Below are 18544 nucleotides of genomic sequence, written 5' to 3'. Positions count from 1 at the left end.
TCTGTTGTTTTTCCTAATTAAAAACTGTCTGGATCCTTTGATATTCTGAGGATTAGAGTAAGAATTCATATTCTGCTAATTCCAAATTGCAAGAGTAAAAAGAAAATGTTGAAACTCTACAGAGCACGGACTTTTTGAGAGGTTATATAATCATGAGACAGGATAAACTGGTGACCCTGAAAAATTACTTAATTTATTTCAGTCTCAGTTTAAATCAAATTGGAACATCAGGGTTAATTTTATCTACTTTGTAGATTTTTTAAAAAATTTTTCAATTTATTTATTTTCAGAAAAACAGTATTCATTATTTTTTTTACCACATCCAGTGCTCCATGCAATCCATGCCCTCTATAATACCCACTACCTGGTACCCCAACCTCCCACCCAACCCCCGCCGCTTCAAACCCCTCAGATTGTTTTTCAGAGTCCATAGTCTCTCATGATTCACCTCCCCTTCCAATTTACCCCAACTCCCTTCTCCTCTCTAACACCCCTTGTCCTCCATGATATTTGTTATGCTCCACAAATAAGTGAAACCATATGATAGTTGACTCTCTCTGCTTGACTTATTTCACTCAGCATAATCTCTTCCAGTCCCGTCCATGTTGCTACAAAAGTTGGGTATTCATCCTTTCTGATGGTGCCATAATATGGACCACGTCTTCCTTATCCATTCATCCGTTGAAGGGCATCTTGGTTCTTTCCATAGTTTGGTGACCGTGGCCATTGCTGCTATAAACACTGGGGTACAGATGGCCGTTCTTTTTACGACATCTGTATATTTGGGTTAAATACCCAGGAGTGCAATGGCAGGGTCGTAGGAAAGTTCTATTTTTAATTTCTTTAGGAATCTCCACACTGTTCTCCAAAGAGGCTGTACCAACTTGCATTCCCACCAACAGTGTAAGAGGGTTCCCCTTTCTCCACATCCTCTCCAACACATGTTTTTTCCTGTTTTGTTAATTTTGGCCATTCTAACTGGTGTAAGGTGATATCTCAATGTGGTTTTAATTTGAATCTCCCTGAGGGCTAATGATGATGAACATTTTTTCATGTGTCTGATAGCCATTTGTATGTCTTGATTGGAGAAGTGTCTATTCATATCTTCTGCCCATTTTTTGATGTGTTTGCCTGTTTCGTGTGTGTTGGGTTTGAGCAGTTCATTATAGATCCTGGATATCAACCTTTTGTCTGTACTGTCATTTGCAAATATCTTCTCCCATTCCGTGGGTTGCCTCTTTGTTTTTTTGACTGTTTCCTTTGCTGTGCAGAAGCTTTTGATTTCGATGAAGTCCCAGAAGTTTATTTTCGCTTTTGTTTCCTTTGCCTTTGGAGACATATCTTGAAAGAAGTTGCTGTGGCTGATATCGAAGAGATTACTGGCTATGTTCTCCTCTAGGATTCTGATGGATTCCTGTCTCACGTTGAGGTCTTTTATCCATTTTGAGTTTATCTTTGTGTACGGTGTAAGAGAATGGTCGAGTTTCATTCTTCTACATATAGCTGTCCAGTTTTCCCAGCACCGTTTATTGAAAAGACTGTCTTTTTTCCACTGTATATTTTTTCCTGTTTTGCCCAAGATTAATTGACCATAGAGTTGAGGGTCTATATCTGGGATCTCTACTCTGTTCCACTGGTCTATGTGTCTGTTTTATGCTAGTTCCATGCGGTCTTGGTGATCACAGCTTTGTAATAAAGCTTGCAATCAGGTACTGTGATGCCCCCAGCTTTATTTTTGTTTTTCAACATTTCCTTAGCGATTCGGGGTCTCTTCTGATTCCATACAAATTTTAGGATTATTTGCTCCAGTGCTTTGAAGAATACTGGTGGAATTTTGATCAGAATGGCATTAAAAGTATATATTGCACTAGGCAGTATAGACATTTTAACAATGTTTATTCTTCCGATCCAAGAGCATGGAACGGTCTTCCATCTTTTTGTGTCTTCTTGAATTTCTTTTATGAGTGTTCTGTAGTTCCTCGAGTACAGATCCTTTACCTCTTTGGTTACGTTTATTCCCAGGTATCTTATGGTTCTTGGTGCTATAGCAAATGGATTCGATTCTCTAATTTCCCTTTCTGTATTTTCATTGTTAGTGGATAAGAAAGCCACTGATTTCTGCACATTGACTTTGTATCCTGCCACGTTGCTGAATTGCTGTATGAGTTCTAGTCGTTTGGGGGTGGAGTCTTTTGGGTTTTCCATATAAAGAATCATCTCATTTGCAAAGAGAGAGAGTTTGACTTCTTCATTACCAATTTTGATACCTTTTATTTCTCTGATGTCTTATTGTTGTTTGTAGGACTTCTAATACTGTGTTGAACAAGAGTGGTGAAAATGGGCATCCTTGTCTTGTTCCTGATCTCAACAGGAAGTCTGCAAGCTTTTTCCCATTGAGGATGATATTTGCTTTGTGTCTTTCATAGATAGATTTGATGAGGTTCAGGAATGTTCCCTCTATCCCTAGACTTTGAAGCGTTTTAATCAAGAACAGATGCTGAATTTTGTAAAATGCTTTTTCTGCATCAATTGAGAGGACCATGTAGTTCTTTTCTCTTCTCATATTAATTTGTTGTATCACATTGATTGATTTGCAAATGTTGAACCATCCTTGTAGCCCAGGGATGAGTCCCACCTGATCATGGTAGATAATCTTTTTAATGTGCTGTTGGATCCTGTTGGCTAGGATCTTGTTGAGAATCTTAGCATCCATATTCATCAGTGATATTGGTCTAAAATTCTCTTTTTTGGTAGGGTCTTTGCCTGGTTTGGGGATCAGGGTAATGCTGGCTTCAGAGAAAGAGTCTGGAAGTGTTTCTTCCGCTTCAATTTCTGAAAAAGCTTCAGGAGAATAGGTGTTATTTCTTCTTTGAATGTTTGGTAGAATTCCCCAGGGAATCCATCAGGTCCTGGGCTCTTGTTTTTTGGAGGTTTTTGATCACTGCTTCAATCTCGTTATTAGATATCAGTCTATTCAGGTTGTCGATTTCTTCCTGGTTCAATTTTGGTAGTTTATAGTTTTCCAGGAATGCATCCATTTCATCTAAGTTGCTAAGCTTATTGGCATATAACTGTTGATAATAACTTCTGATGATTGTTCCTACTTCCTTGGTGTTCGTTGTGATCTCTCCCTTTTCATTCATAATTTTATGAATTTGGGCTTTCTCTCTTTTCTTTTGGATTAGTGTGGCCAATGGTTTATCGATCTTATCAATTCTTTCAAAAAACCAGATTCTAGTTTCATTGATACGTTCTACTGTATCTCTGGTTTCTGCCTCATTAATCTCAGCTCTAATCTTGATGATTTCCCTTCTTATGTGTGGAGTTGGTTTGACTTGTTGATTCTCTAGTTCTTTAAGGTGTAGAGACAGCTGGTGTATTCTGGATTTTTCAATTTTTTTGAGGGAGGCTTGGATGGCTATGTATTTCCCCCTTAGGACTGCCTTTGCTGTATCCCATAGGTTTTGGACAGAAGTGTCTTCATTCTCATTGGTTTCCATGAATTGTTTCAGTTCTTCTTTGATCTCCTGGTTGCTCAAGCATTCTTAACCAAGGTGGTATTTAGCTTCCAGTTGTTTGCGTTCCTTCTGAACTTTTCCTTGTGATTGAGCTCCAGTTTCAAAGCATTATGATCTGAGAATATGCAGGGAATAATCTCAGTCTTTTGGTATCGGTTGAGTCCTGATTTGTGACCCAGTATGTGGTCTATTCTGGAGAAGGTTCCGTTTGCACTTGAGAAGAATGAGTATTCTGTTGTTAGGGTTGAATGTTCTGTATATATCTATGAGGTCCATCTGGTCCAATGTGTCATTCAATGCTCTTGTTTCTTTACTGATTTTCTGCTTCGATGATCTGTCTATTTCTGAGAGAGGTGTGTTAAGATCTCCTACGATTAGTGTATTCATATCAATATGACTCTTTATCTTGATTAACTTAATTCTTAATTCTTACTTAATTCTTAAGTAATTGGCTGCCCCCATATTGGGAGCATAGATATTTACAATTGTTAGATCACCTTGTTGAATAGTCCCTTTAAGGGTTATGTAGTGTCCTTCTGTATCTCTGACTACAGTCTTTAGTTTAAAGTCTAATTTATCTGATGTGAAAATCGCTACCCCAGCCTTCTTTTGAGGCCCACTGGCATGAAAGATGCTTCTCCATCCCTTCACTTTCAGTCTGCGTGTATCTTTAGGTTCAAAATGGGTCTCTTGTAGAAAAGAAGGATGGGTCCTGTCATTTTGTCCAATCTACAACCCTGTGTCGTTTTATGGGTGCATTTAGGCCATTCACATTGAGAGTGATTATTGATAGATACGTTTTTATTGACCTCGAGTTACCTTTGAAGTCTTTCTTTCTGTAGACTGTCTCTATATTTCTGTTCAATGCTATTCTTGGGATTTTTCCTCTTTTATAGAACCCCCCCTTAATATTTCCTGCAGTGTCGGCTTGGTGGATGCATAGTCTTTTAAGGCTTGCCAGTCTTGGAAACTCTTTATCTCTCCATCCATTTTGAATGTCAGTCTTGCTGGATAAAGTATTCTTGGCTGCATGTTCTTCTCATTTAGTGCTCTGAATATATCTTGCCAGCCTTTTCTGGCTTGCCAGGTCTCTGTGGATAGGTCTGATGTTATTCTGATGGGCTTCCCTCTGTAAGTAAGGAGCCTCTTTGCCCTGGCAGCACTCAAGAGATTATACCTACAATTATAATTCCTCAATTTGACTATCAGGTATCGTTATTATTATTATTATTTTTTGAATGTATAATCTTTGGTGGAGACCGTTCAGCCTCTAGTACATGAATGCTAGTTCCATTTGCGAGATTGGGAAAATTTTCATGAAGGACTTGTTCCATTATATCTTCTAGACTTCTTTCTTTCTCCTCCCCTTCAGGGATTCCAATAATTCTGACGTTGGAATGCTTCATGGCATCATTTATTTCTCTGATTCTGTTTTCGTGGTTTCTAAGCTGTTTGTTCCAGGCTTACTCCTGATCCTTTCTCTCTATCTGTTTGTCCTCCAGATCACTAATTCTATCTTCTGTCTCAGTTACCCTAGCTTTGAGAGAGTTTAGATTAGATTGGAACTCATTGAGAGCATTGTGAACATCCTCCCTGGTAGCTTTAAGCTCCGCCCTAACATTGTGAACATCCTGTCTGGTCGCTTTCAGTTCAGCCCTAATCAATTCCGTTTGGTCATTCATGGCTTTCTCCAACCTAGCTATTGCATGGATAATTGTTAGCCTGAATTCTCTTTCCGACATACTGTCTATGTTGGTAGTCGTTAGCTCTGTTGCAGAAGGTCCATCCTCTGTATTTTTCTTCTGTTGTGCATTCCTCCTCCTAGTCATTTTGGTGGGAGATGACTGAACAGATGTAGCTGGAGGTATCAACTGTGGCGCAGTCAAGGTGCACCCTGGAACACTTCTGAGCAATCAGGATTCCCCACCCAAATGAGAGACAAAAGAAAAGAAAAAGAAAAAAGAAAAAGAAGAGAGAGAGAGAGAGAGAGAGAGAAGAGACAGGAAAGAAAGGGAAGATGAAAAAGAAGGTTCAGCCCAGATGGGCCCCAAGGTAAGATTTATGAAGTAGACAAACAAAAAGAGATAAAAAGACTGATACAAGTATATGACAAGAGAAAAAAAAAATATATATATATGCAAATAAAGAAAGAACCTCGTCAATAAGTACCCCAAGTGTAAAATTTATATGCTATCAGGACCAACCCAAAAAACACAGAAACACTGGTGGAAGGAGATGGGAGAGTTCTTATAAATTCTCAGTGTGTGCGAGGAAGGTTGTTTTGATTCTTCCTGGATGTATCTTGATATCTTTGTTAAAGGACTCAACTTTCCTAAGATAAAGGGGATTAAAAATTGGTTTACCTCTAGGGGTAGTATTGATTGGGTAAAGGGGATTACTTTGAAGTTTAACTCTATATGAATACTAGAGGATAAAAATAAAAAAGGAATAAACTAGACTAAACTAAACTAAAATTTAAAAAAGAATTCAAAAAACAGAAATGCAAAAGAAAAACATAGGTGTATGTATCAAAAAGTTCAGGTTAGAAAGGTATTATGGAATTTGATGTACTGTACAGCTTGCTGTGATGGTAAATAGGTTAAAATAATACCTATGTGTAAAAAAAAAAAAATAAAACTGGAATAGTGGGAATGAGTGAACAATACAAGTTTTCCTATGAAGTAGTGGTTGTAGTCCTTTTTTTTCTCTCTTTTTCTTTTTCTTTCTTGGTTTGTTTTCTGGGGGAGGGGCCTGCCACGTGGGTTGTCAGTTATTGATGTTTCCTGAGTTAAGTCCTCCTGCCCCCCGCAAGGGGGTGGGCTCTGAGGAAACTTTTTTTTTTTTTTTCAGGCTTTTGTTCTCTGGCAGTTTTTATGCTTGTTCACTTTTTTTTTCTCTCACCTTGACCACCTTTGATGTTTTTTGTAGTTATAGAGGAAAACAAACCACACTCCCTCTCAGAGAGAAGCCTCAGTCTGGGTGCAGAGCCTAAATAAGTTCCCCCTTGGCCGCTGGCAGAGCAGGTTCCAAGTTGCAGACCCTGGGGGCACAGGATCTTTTGCTTGTACCCAAAGCCAAGGCAGTGGTGGCTGTCTGGGAGCTCCCGACCCCAGAGAGGTTCCAAGCAGTGATGGCACACTGACATTTTGCTGCTGGCCCGGGCTGGGAGTGCCTGGTCTTGCTGGGTCTAAGAGTGCCCGGCTTGCACACACCTCTTTCAGAGGCAGCTATGGATCCTGTGCGCGTCTCAGGCACTGAGAACGAGGCATAGGTCTGTAAGCACCAGGCTGGGCTTTTGTGCACCTCTGTCAGGGGAGAGTTTGGGGTGTGTGTCTTAGGCTTTGAAACAATGGTGCGGGTCAAAGAGTGCCGGCTGGGCCTTTGTAACTCAGGGGAGCATGAGGGACATGCGCACATATCTCAAGCTTTGTGGTAGGGCCCGCGCGTTCTGGCGACCTGGCTCCCATCCCCTCACAGGAGCTAGAACCCACGCATTCTGGGGCGTGCTGGAGGCTTAGTGACCAAGAACTGGTTTCTCCGCCACACTCTCTCTGCCTCAGCGCTGGGGAGGCTGTCCTGGGACCAGGGACTTAAGCCCCTGTCCCTAGCTGCCCCGATTCCCACAATTGTCCCCCCATCCTTTGCTACTTCGGAGTGCTTTCAACCAGTCTCCAAGTTAATGCTGGTCCCTCGACGCAGGGCACTCTCACTCATATTGGGGTATTACTTTCCAACTGGTCGCCTATGGTGGCTCCCTCCCACTTTTGTTTATCTTCTGATATCAGTCTGCCATTCCCACTCTGATTTACCTGCCCACTGGCGTCCTCTGCCCCTGTAGAGATCCAGACGTGTATAATTATGATCTCAGGCTGATTTCATGGGTGATCGGAGTTCTTTGGTAGGTAATCAGCTCACTTTGGGCTACCAGCTGAAAAGGCGCCTCCTTCTACTCCCCCGCCATCGTGTCCCCCCTCAACATATACCTAGAATTTTTTTATAATGATTGAGAATATGTGTGTGATATGTTCAGGACATTGCCTGACATACTAATCTCTTGGTATAAGAGAAGTTGTTATTTATTAAGTACTTAGACTAAAGAAAGAAGCTTAATACTGTGTACTATGTCATCTTATGTCCTAGAAAGAAAAACATTAGATTTTTATCATTATCAACCTTGAATTGTATGTTATCATTAAACTGAGTTTATAGAATTGTTTTTTTATTATTCCCATTCCAGAGTTTTACTTTTGGGCCTGGGCCCCAAAGCATGGAAGCATTCATTTACTCGTTCAATAATTACTTATTATTAACACTGTAAACAGTGGTGGATGTAGGGCACAGGTATTCAGCAGTAGATAAAATAAATAGTCATTACCCCTGTGGAGCTAACATTACCCTCCATTTGGTCAAAACTCCATGCAACTTTGATTCCCCGAGAACTTAATGATAATTAGCCTACTGTTGATCGGAAAAGCCTTACTGATAATACCGTCCTTTAGCACATATTTCATATGTTGTATGTATTATATGCTATATTCCTAAAACAAAGTAAGCTGGGGAAAAGGAAGTGTTAAGAAAACCACAAGAGAAAATACATTTTGGGCACCTGGGTGGCTCAGTGGGTTAAGCCTCTGCCTTTGGCTCGGGTCATGATCCCAGGGTCCTGAAATCAATCAAGCCCCACATCGGGCTCTCTGCTCAGCAGGTAGCCTGCTTCCTCCTCTCTCTCTGCCTACTTGTGATCTCTGCCTGTTAAATGAATACATAAAATCTTTAAAAAAGAGAGAGAAAATACATTTATAGTCCTATCTTTATTGAAAAAAAATCTTTGTAAGTGCCCCACACAGTTCAAACCCATAGTGTTCAAGGGTTATGTGTAGGGTGTTTGGGGGACAACAAGGAAGGAGTGGACATTTGGAGAGGAATGTGCAGAACGAACTTATAAGACCATTTGTAAATGATTAGAGATTCTTTATTGTAATGAGTTATTCGTATCACTGTTGCCATCATTAATCTAGAATCTACTGATAACAAGTACCTGGCTCCCTCTGCCCCTTCTAACCCAAGAGTGAAGAACTGCAGCTGGGTGTTTCGTCAGTCTTTAATAAGTAACCACAGAACATGCATTTAAAAATGGAAATTTCATTGGTCAGTGTTGTATATATTCTTTTATTTTGAATTTTGATTTCAAATTATGGCTCATAGAATAGTATCTTATTTGAAATATTTACACATATGAACTATACTGATACATTCTTTTTTTCCTCTATAGGCTTTCTACAAGTATAAGAGAGTTACAGAATTTCAAAGTCTTACTGCAACAAGGCTTTTCTATGTCTAATTAGAGACATAATCTGACTGTGTGAAGCCTTTTGGTCTTGGACATTCAGCAGAAGGAGACTAATCTTCAAAGACTTGAAGAAGGAATTCTGAACTCTTAAAGAGAAAATTCAAATATTCACTTGAATATTTATGATTTTTAATAGATTGTCAATTAGAGATATTTATAAATGAAGTATATACTTTTAAAACATGTAAGTTATACTAATTCTGTGTTTAATTTCATGTTTCCATCTGTTGAATATTCTGCTGTTCTGTTTGTTTAGAATTGTTATTTTCTTATTCTGTTCTTTACTTCCAGTTGTCAGACTTAAATTACCATCCTAATAAACACTGTTAGCAGTCTGTTATGGAAAAGGAGAGCTAGAGAACAAATATGGCTTCGGATTAGGACCAGTGATAAAAATTTCTCAGTGACTTTTGTGTTCTTAGCCTTGCCTGATGCCACCTTCTGAAGGCAGAAGTGTCAGTGTGGTGAACGGTCCTTTCAGTGTGTGGTTATGGAGGGACTAAAGAATCCCTAGGACTTCAACTTCAGTTTCATGGGTTTTCAGTTAAGATTTTTAGTTGCTGCTCTTCTTGCTATTTTGTTTTGGTCTAAAGGCCCTGCTTCAGTAAAGGCGAATGTGTACTGTCCCTTCCCTTAGCTGCCCAGCCAGACAGCCCATGTGTGTTGTGGGCTGCTCCAGAGGGTTCTTTATTTAAAACCCATGCTATGTATCCATTTCTTTTGATTTTGCATTTCTTTGCCCTGTCTCCAATTTTAGAAAATTTTTGTTTAGTTTGACAAAAAAATTTGCATAAATATGTAAGTTTCACTTTGATAAAATTTGAATGAATATATGGACTTATAATGCCATTTTAAAACAGTATACATAAAATTTACCTTTTTAAGTGCTTGGGTTATTTTTTAAGGGTTTTATTTTAGAATACAATCTATTTAATCTTCTCTCAACCTGAATTTCTTCGGCAGTTATTTTAACAGGTAGAGGAGTTCAGGGCTCGTGAAGCTTCCCCTCTCCCTACCTTTCTTTTCATTTTGGTTCATCTTATATAAATGGACTTTGTGTGACTTGTACCAACAGATGACCTTCATGTCCTAAGCTCATTTTCTAAAGCTGCGATTTAAATATCCTCCAATATTTAAAATATTCTTTTAAAAGCTGTTTAGAGATAGAATGTGATTAATTTGGAAGGAGCCATCTTTGGAGAAGTAACGCGGGTACCAAACCTCATTTCTCTTTCGACTCTTCAGTCTTTTATGAAGTAAGTGCTCTTAAACCCACACCTTCCCTGCCAGAGTCTGAAGCGTGTTATGCCATGACTTAGTGGTGTATTTTAAACTGTCTTTAGTCGGCTCAACCCTCTTTTAAAAATATCTGGTCATCCCTTGGAGGTTTATGTTTGAAACGTGTAAAGTCTCACTAATTATTTTCTTGCCCAATTTCAACCTTTATAGACCCAGGTTTTTTTGTTGTTGTTGTTGATGGTGGTGACTTTTTGTTTGTTTGTTAAGTTGAATAAAACAGGCTTGATTGGAGCCTTCTCCATTTCTTCATTTTTAGGGATGTAAATATTGTGTGTAGTAGAGGGGAACCTTAAGGTAAACTTGTCTAAAAAGTGAATAAGTAATCTTGCTCATAAATTAAAAATAATTATTCTTAGTGTTCATTCAGAGTTTAATAAAATGTGAAAGCTTTGCACTTTGTCTATTATTACTGTAAGTTTAAAAATCTTTTTGGTAGTGTTACTTCATTGTTCCCTCAGTCAAAAGCTATTATTTAAATTCTGTTAACCAGAGAAAATCCTTGGTCATTTCCAATGACTGTTGGATTTTATATTGTTTGTTTGTTTGTTTTGTTTTTTCTTTACTGTGATTTGTTTCAAGCTTAGGAAAAAAATGTATATTAGAATGAGTTCTAGGAAACTAAAAGGTTAATATTTAAAGTTCTTCTCAAGTGTTTAATGAATTTTTGCACCTCTGAGAAAATAAACAAATGAAGTATTCTTAAGCTGAAATTTGATTAACTTGATTTTACCACAAATTGGATTGTGGGGGGGGGGGGAAGCCTACATTTTTGTGTCTGTGTGTATTTCTTAAATGATTGTATAGGTGTAGGACTGTTTTGTAGCCTGGTGGTACTGTATGATCTTTGTGATATAACCTGTTTTTCTATGTCCCAGACCTTTTGTCATGCAGAGACACTAGAGGACTGACTGCCTTGTACAAACGCTTGGCTGGTAATTCCTCTCTCATTTTGTCTTTATCTCATCACCTAATTTCAAAGTCCAGCACTTGATAATATAACTGACAGAAATGATTGTACCAGCTGACAGAGTCATGAAAATGAAGGAAAAGAATTCCTTCCTTCAATGGCATGAGTTTTTTTTTTTCCCTTAAGTGGCATCTATGTAAGTTAGAAATATTATGTATTAAAATTGGTGAAATTTGAATGTTTCTTCTGTGTTGATTCTTAGATTACAAAGAGACAAAATAGTAAAAGTTTTCCCAGCTTTGGAATTTGATTAAGTCGAATGCTGAGACATTGTAACATAGTGAATTTACTCGAATAGTGAATTTACTTGTAGTCTCTGTATGTCCATGAAACACTGCCATATTCTCCAACTTTACCCAGGTGCCAGTGTAAATAAGAAATATTTTTTCTTAAAAAAATAAGCTATTTTTTAAGATTTTATTTATTTATTTGACAAACAGAGATCACAGGTGGAGAGGCAGGCAGAGAAAGAGGGGGAAGCAGGCTCCCTGCTGAGCAGAGAGCCCAACGTGGGGCTTGATCCCAGGACCCTGAGATCATGACCTGAGCCAAAGGCAAAGGCTTAACCCACTGATCCACCCAGGCGCCCCAAAAGGACAGCTGTTTTATCTTCATCAGCACTGCCTTCAGCTGGAAGTCTGGGAAGAGTTTACAGTAAACCTTTCAGCAGAATGCAGAGTGAAGTACCTGCAGAAACTGTAGCTCTTCACACAAGAACACAGACCGGTCATGTGGTGTCATGGAAATTTTCTGGTAAAACAAAATCACACACGCAGACACACACACAGGTGGGCAAGTGTTCTCGTTTAATGTCGACAGGTGCGCGTTTGATTCTGAACTCCATTTCTTCAACTAATTTGTTGTTGTGCCCACCAGACTGTAGCAAATGTGAGTTAAATAAACGCTTCTGCAATTTTTCTTTCTTGTCCCCCTCCCCCCTTTGAAATGATCTCCCTCAGGAGCTGAGGATTTGATTATAACTTGTGGAGAATGGAGGAAGTACATAAGGAGTGTGGACTTGTTTCTTACCGTGGCAGGCATCAGCAGCCACTGTCCGAAGGGCTTTCTATGGGTTCCTTAATCCTCACAGCTGCGCTAGTGGGACTAGTTGGCAGGTACAATTACTAGCCTGCTTTATAAGAAAACAGGACAGTAGTGGCTAACTCGTTTGTAGTCACAAATTCTAGGTTGTGGGGCTAGAGTTTAAAGCCAGAAAGTCTGGGGCGCCTGCGTGGCTCAGTTGTTAGCATCTGCCTTCAGCACAGGTCATGATCCCAGAGTCCTGGGATCGAGCCCCACATCCCTGCTTCCCCCTCTCCCACTCCCCCTGCTTGTGTTCCCTCTCTCGCTGTGTCTCTGTCAAATAAATAAATAAAATCTTAAAACAGAAACCAAAAAGTCTGACCCCAGGTCCTTAGCTAGCATGTCCTGTATCTGTGTTACTACATAAGTTGGCTTATTACTATACCACTAAAAACTGGGGACTTTTAGTATCTTCTGATGTGTGCAGAGTCATAAGGCTTTTAAATCTCCTTTATTTTTCAAATAGGTAATACATTTCCATGGTTCAAAGACCAAGAAATAGGAAAGGCTATACAGTGGAATGTCTTCCTGTCCTCGGCCCCTCATCCATACTGCATATCTCCCCCAACCCCTCGCCCTGTGACTTGGTTCTTGGTTCCTTATGCTTCCATCCATACATTTTAAGGCATATACAAACAAATACAAATGTAAAGTCTTAGTTTTTCCCTCTCATTTTTACCCAGAGTTGAACCCTATTCATACCATTTGCTTTTACTCACTTTAGTTTTCATGGTAGTCTTCCCACCTCCCTAGATAGCTTACTTAAAGTTTTCTTAGCAACTGCTTGGTATTCCATTCTATGAATGTATAATTGTTTAATTAACCAATCCCCTATGAATGGGCATTGGATTGTTTCCAGACCTTTGTATATGTCATTTCACACATAAATATGTACTTGTAAAATAAAGTCCCCAAAATAGAATTTTGGGGTCACAGACCATGATAGTAGAATATTTACCTCCCTAGAGGCAGTTACTGGTCCTCATATCCACCTGCAATTAAAGACCACACCTGCTAAACCACCCCCTTACCTCTGTAGACATGGGTTTGATGTTTGCCATTCTGATCAATACAAAATTACATATCATTGTGATTTAGTTTCTGTTTTTCTTACAAATGAGAGTGACTTCCTTCAACATGTTTAAGATCCACTTGTAGTTACTTGTGTTTATAATGTTGCACATTTTTCTACTGCATTGTTGATCTTTTATCAGTTTCTAGGAGTACTGCTTACAGATGGTAATCCTTTGTGAGGAGCTCTAATTTTTTTTTTTTTTCAGTTTGGTGTCTGTCTTTTGACTTGGCTTATGATGGTTTTTGTTATGCAATTTTTTAAAAAAAATTTCTCAGTTTCTCAGTGTCTTCCGGACTTTGAGTCATAGTTCGAACACCTTCCTCACATAGCAGTAATTTACCTACAGTTTCTTTTAGAGCTTTCATGGTTTTTTTGATCTAAGTTTTGATCCCTCTGGAGTATGTCCCACAGTGTAGGGTATAAATTATGGATCTAGCCTAATTAGGTTTCGTAGGTGGTCACATATATCAACGCTACTGTGTTGGATGACGCAGGACAAAGGTATTCTGTACAAATGAAAAACCCAGTCACAAGCCATTTTTTACAACTTGAGATGGCAACTTTAATCACCATCAAGAGAAGTAGACTTTATCTCTGTGAAATAAATGCCCAGAGAGAAATACTTTCTGAAGACCATAATGAGAAATAAGAGATACTGGCAATGGGCTTCATCCTGAAGGCAGAGCATGACTGTCTGTCCATCTGCTCCTCCACCTCCTGTCCCGAGAGGTGAGATTTCCTAGGCAGAGCAAGTCACATCTCGCTGGTAACCATCCTTCCTCCAGGACCTTCTGTTTTACGGAAAATCCGAGCATTTAACCTCCCTGACACAGTTTCCCATCATAGGCAGTAGTCCCTAGATAGATCTTGGAGGTTTTAGACTTGCACCGGGCTGGAGTCCCAGCTGAGTTCACTGAAGCCATTGTCTGGAACGTGCCTCTTCACATGGCCGAGGTACAGGAATCGTGCTCCTGGGTACCAGGGAGCAACTCCTGTTTTAAAGCTGCTATTGCCAGTAGCCTGATTTCAGAGCTACTTAGAAATGTAGGCCATTATTTTAAATATGTGGGAAAGTGCAGGAAGACTGAGGACTGCATACAGCCTGCCGGATGGAGGGCGGAGAACCTCTCCTGTGCTCCTGGACTGGAATGAATGGTCCGTGATTTGGGAAAGGTGATGTCTTGGGAAGGACTGAGGTAATGGAGCCTAGATTTCCCTGGGCTGAAAAACTAGGCAAAGGTTCTGAATACAGCAGAGGAGGCTTAGCAGTGGGTTAGCTCTATCCATCCTTCTAAGGGATCCACTTATGGCTTAAGGGTACACATTAGGGCCCTGCTCAAAGGAGTACCACATTTTTGTCAAAATTTAGATTTTTTGAGACAACAACCATCTGGACCTTAAAGAACTCGAAGGAAGGAGCCAATTACCTTGTCTGTAGTCTGTTGATAATCTGCTACAGTATAACTTAACACTGGAGTCGAAACTGACTTTCTAAATGTCAGCTGGGTTTCTAATCTATCTGGCTCAGCCCCTGCATGGCCTGAAGAGGTAAGAATCTGAAGATAGGTTAGTCTGAAAGCCTGAAACAACCATCAGACCGTGTACTATGGACTTTTAAATTGGATTATGCATAAAAGTCTGTGCAAACTACAAACATATATTACAATAACATTTTCAAAATACCCTAGTATATATTTTAGCATTATTATTTAAGTTATATGAACTTTCCAATGAACTGTACCAGATCCTGGGAGCACAAGCAGAGAGCGGAGGGAGCTCAGGGAGCCCTGGCTCAGCCCTTGTTGCTTCTCTCTGCTCTTCTCACCCTGAAGGCCCAGCTTCACAGGCAGGAGGAGGGGACATCATGACGACTGGGCCATGGAGGGTGGCTGAAGTGTCACAGGAGAGTGGAGGGAACCCCAGCAGCTCCCACCCCTCCTGTATGCCACACACCTATGGAAGCAGAATCCTGGGAGTGGGGCACTTCTCTGGTGACACTTTGTCTCATTCTCAGGGGCTTCCCCTCCATTTCCTGTGTGCCTCACCCTCCCTCCGACTCCAGAATTTTTTCTTTGACTGAACCGACTTCATGGGTGCTGTACTCAGCCTCCTCACCGTTCCTCTCTACCACGAACCAGGGTCTTACCTTCCTTGAAGTCCTTGAGGGGCAATGTTCAGGCAAGGTCATCATCACTATCATATCTTCGAGGGTTGTCAAAGAAGTAAGATCTGGGACTGAATCCGTGGCTGGGGACCATTCCAGGGTTGCTCTAGAAAGACAATTAATTGTTCAGTGTGCTCGAGACAAAGATAAACAAGATCTCTCTTGTAGGAGACTGCAGATGCTGTTCTCGTCTCAAAGGAGGATGGACCTGTTCCGCTACAGTGCTCGTTTCAGTTGCGTTTATATTTGAGTGGTGTTATCTTTTTCTTTTCTCAGGATGGACAAAGTCTTCTTTCAGAGTTCCACGTGCAGCCATGAATTACCATCGTTTTAATCCCTTACTGAAACACAAGGCGATGCCCAAATTAACCAAATTAGATAGTCCCAAATTAGCTATAAAACCATATAGTAATGTGGATATTTACTAGCTAAAATAATGAAATGATCATAATGATCAAATAAGATTCCATTTCCTGCTTCTATAATCATTTCCCCCATTTCTGTCCTCAAGCTGCGTTCACCATTCAAAAATTTTCAAATGGTTTCAAGTAAGCAGAAGATCAGAACTGTCTTATAAGGCAAATCAAAGCTGGCATAAAATCCAGAAGTTGTTTGAGGTCCTTGGACCTATCATCAGTGGTCTATTTTAAAGTTAAACAAGGGTATGAAACAAGGTGCTCACTATACCATGAGTATTGATACAGAAACTCCTCCTTTTCTAAGACTAATCTAGCCAAATACAGGAAACAAAATATAACCTAGATAAGGTGGTATGCCTGAAAATTTAGGATTTGCAGCAGTTCAAGAATATCCACGTAAAAGAAAGAAGTTGGATCCTAACCTCATTACACCTATACAAAAAGTAACTCGAAATAGATCAAAAACCTAAATGTAAGAGTAAAAACTATAAAATTCTGGGAAGAAAAATATAGGGACAAATCATGTCCCAGAATTTGGCAAAGGATTCTTGAATAGACACCAAAAGCATAAACAACGAATATAAAATTCACCAAAATTAAAAACTTCAAAAGACACCATCCGGAGAATGAAAAAACCGCCACAAGAAGGGGAAAAATATTTTCAGAATCATATATGACAAGGGACTTAGATCTAAAATACATAAAGAACACTTAAAACAATACAAGACAACTCAATTAAAAATGGGCAAAAGATCTGGATACAGATATAAATGTTCAATAAGTACATGAAAAGATGCTTGACCTCATTAGCGATCAGGGCAAAAGGTACAGCCATCCAGGACATCTAGAATCAAAACCTCCATAACAAGTGCTGGGGAAGAGAAGGAGGAACCAGGAGCAGATGGCACACGGCACACCCACTGTAGGAAACAGTCTGGAAGGTTTTTTTAAAAAGTGCATCCCTGACTTCCGGGAAGATGGCAGAGAAGGGCCCTTCGCACACCTCGGCATATGGACACAGGATAACACGTTCACTTAAATCGCCCAGAAAATGACCCAAGGACCACAGCACCATGGAGAGAAGAGGACACGTGAGGGCGGGTGGGGAGAGTGGACATGTGCTTGGGAGCTTAAGGGCCAAGGCCACTTGCAGCCAGGAAGGACCAGAATGTGCAGGGAGGGGAGATGACAGATCCTCACGCCTGGGAGCCTGCAGGGCCCGAGTTCCCATAACATTTGTCTCTGCAAACCAGGGGGGCCAAATTCCGCAAGTTCCTACAACTACTTGGAACTTAAAGCCTGGAACTTTAAAAACCAACAGGCTCCATTCTGGAGAGGCTGGAGGGAGAGCAGAAAAGCAGCAAGGGTGGTTTGAGAGAGGACTGGGGCGGACGGGAGATCGAGTTCCTCACTGATCTCAGAGCCCAGACCAGAGGGACGGACTTCCCTTGGAGACTCCTCCAGGAACAAAGGAGCTGGCAGGCGCACCACTACCCCGTTCGGCCCCCACGCAGAGCCTGGATGGGGCCAGCATCCAGTACGTAACCTGCTCATGTGGTACCCTGCTGCCCCCTCACAGCTGGGCCTGCCTCAGCCCTGGTGTGGCAGGTCCCCTCCCCAGAAGACCATGCAAACCTTGCCAACATGCCGCGTCCCTGCTGAGGGTTTTACAGGGCCTCAGTCCCAGCAACAGCCGTGGGTCACCTTCCCTGGAGGACGCTCGATCCCTGTTAAAAATGCACACCCTGCGTGTGCCCTGCAGAGTGGCCCTGGCCAGCCTGTCTCCTCGGAGCTGTGGGCAGCCCTGGCAGAGTGCCAGCGCGCAGAGCGGGCACTGCCCATCCCACTCGCACACTTTGTGGAGTGGCCCGGGCTTGGCAGCAGGGGCGCCGCCCCTCTGTAGGAGGACAGGGCCACCTTGCTGAAAGTGTGCACACCACCTACTACCTTCAAGATCTGGAGAGGTCACAGACTATCTGCACAGAGACAGACACCAAGAATTACATAAAATGAGCAGAGGATTATGTCCCAAATGAAAGGAAAAAAACCAACAAAAGACCTAAGTGAAACATATCAGTAGTATGACCAATAGGAACTTAAAGTAACATCGTAGAGAGACTCACTAGACTTGAGAAAAGAGAGGAGGACATCAGTGAGACCCATAACACAGAGATAAAAAAGAACCAGTTGGCAAAAATACACGACACTTAAAACACACCTGGTGTAACAGGTCACAGGCTAGAGGAAGTGTGATGACCCAGAGGCAGAGAAATGGAAAGCAAGCTGAGCGGGTGAGGAACAAACACGGAAAATCAGAACAGATTCTGAAGCTCGGTGACTCCATCAGGCATAGTAATAACCATGGCACTACAGGGATCCCAGGAGAACAAGAAGAGAAAAGGGAGCAGAAAATTTATTTGAAGAAAGAATAGCTGAAACCTTCCCACTCTGAGGGAAGAACAGAGATCCAGATCCGGGCGGCACAGAGACCCTTCAAAACAAATTAACCCAAGGAGGTCCACACCATGACACATGGTAATTACAATGGCAAAATATACTGCTAAAACATTTTTTAAAGCAGCAAGAGAAAAAAAGACCATTACATATAAGGTAAATCCCATAACACTATCAGCTGATTTTTTAGCACAAACTTTGTCCACCAGAAGGGA

The 18544-nt window shown here is 40.8% G+C and overlaps 1 long non-coding RNA gene across 1 annotated transcript; it reads left to right on the top strand.

The window, feature by feature from the left end:
- The first annotated feature begins 2423 nt into the window (after positions 1 to 2423).
- On the top strand, positions 2424 to 11312 carry LOC131829001 (uncharacterized). The gene is made up of 2 exons (XR_009352659.1): positions 2424 to 5570; positions 8791 to 11312. It is a non-coding gene; the product is annotated as an uncharacterized LOC131829001 (long non-coding RNA).
- The last annotated feature ends 7232 nt before the right edge of the window (positions 11313 to 18544 follow it).

The sequence above is a fragment of the Mustela lutreola genome, chromosome 4 (genome assembly GCF_030435805.1).
Source record: "Mustela lutreola isolate mMusLut2 chromosome 4, mMusLut2.pri, whole genome shotgun sequence".
Classification (NCBI taxonomy): domain Eukaryota; kingdom Metazoa; phylum Chordata; class Mammalia; order Carnivora; family Mustelidae; genus Mustela; species Mustela lutreola.
The sequence above is the reverse complement of the archived record's forward strand: the minus strand, read 5'-3'. Positions and strand labels throughout refer to the sequence as shown.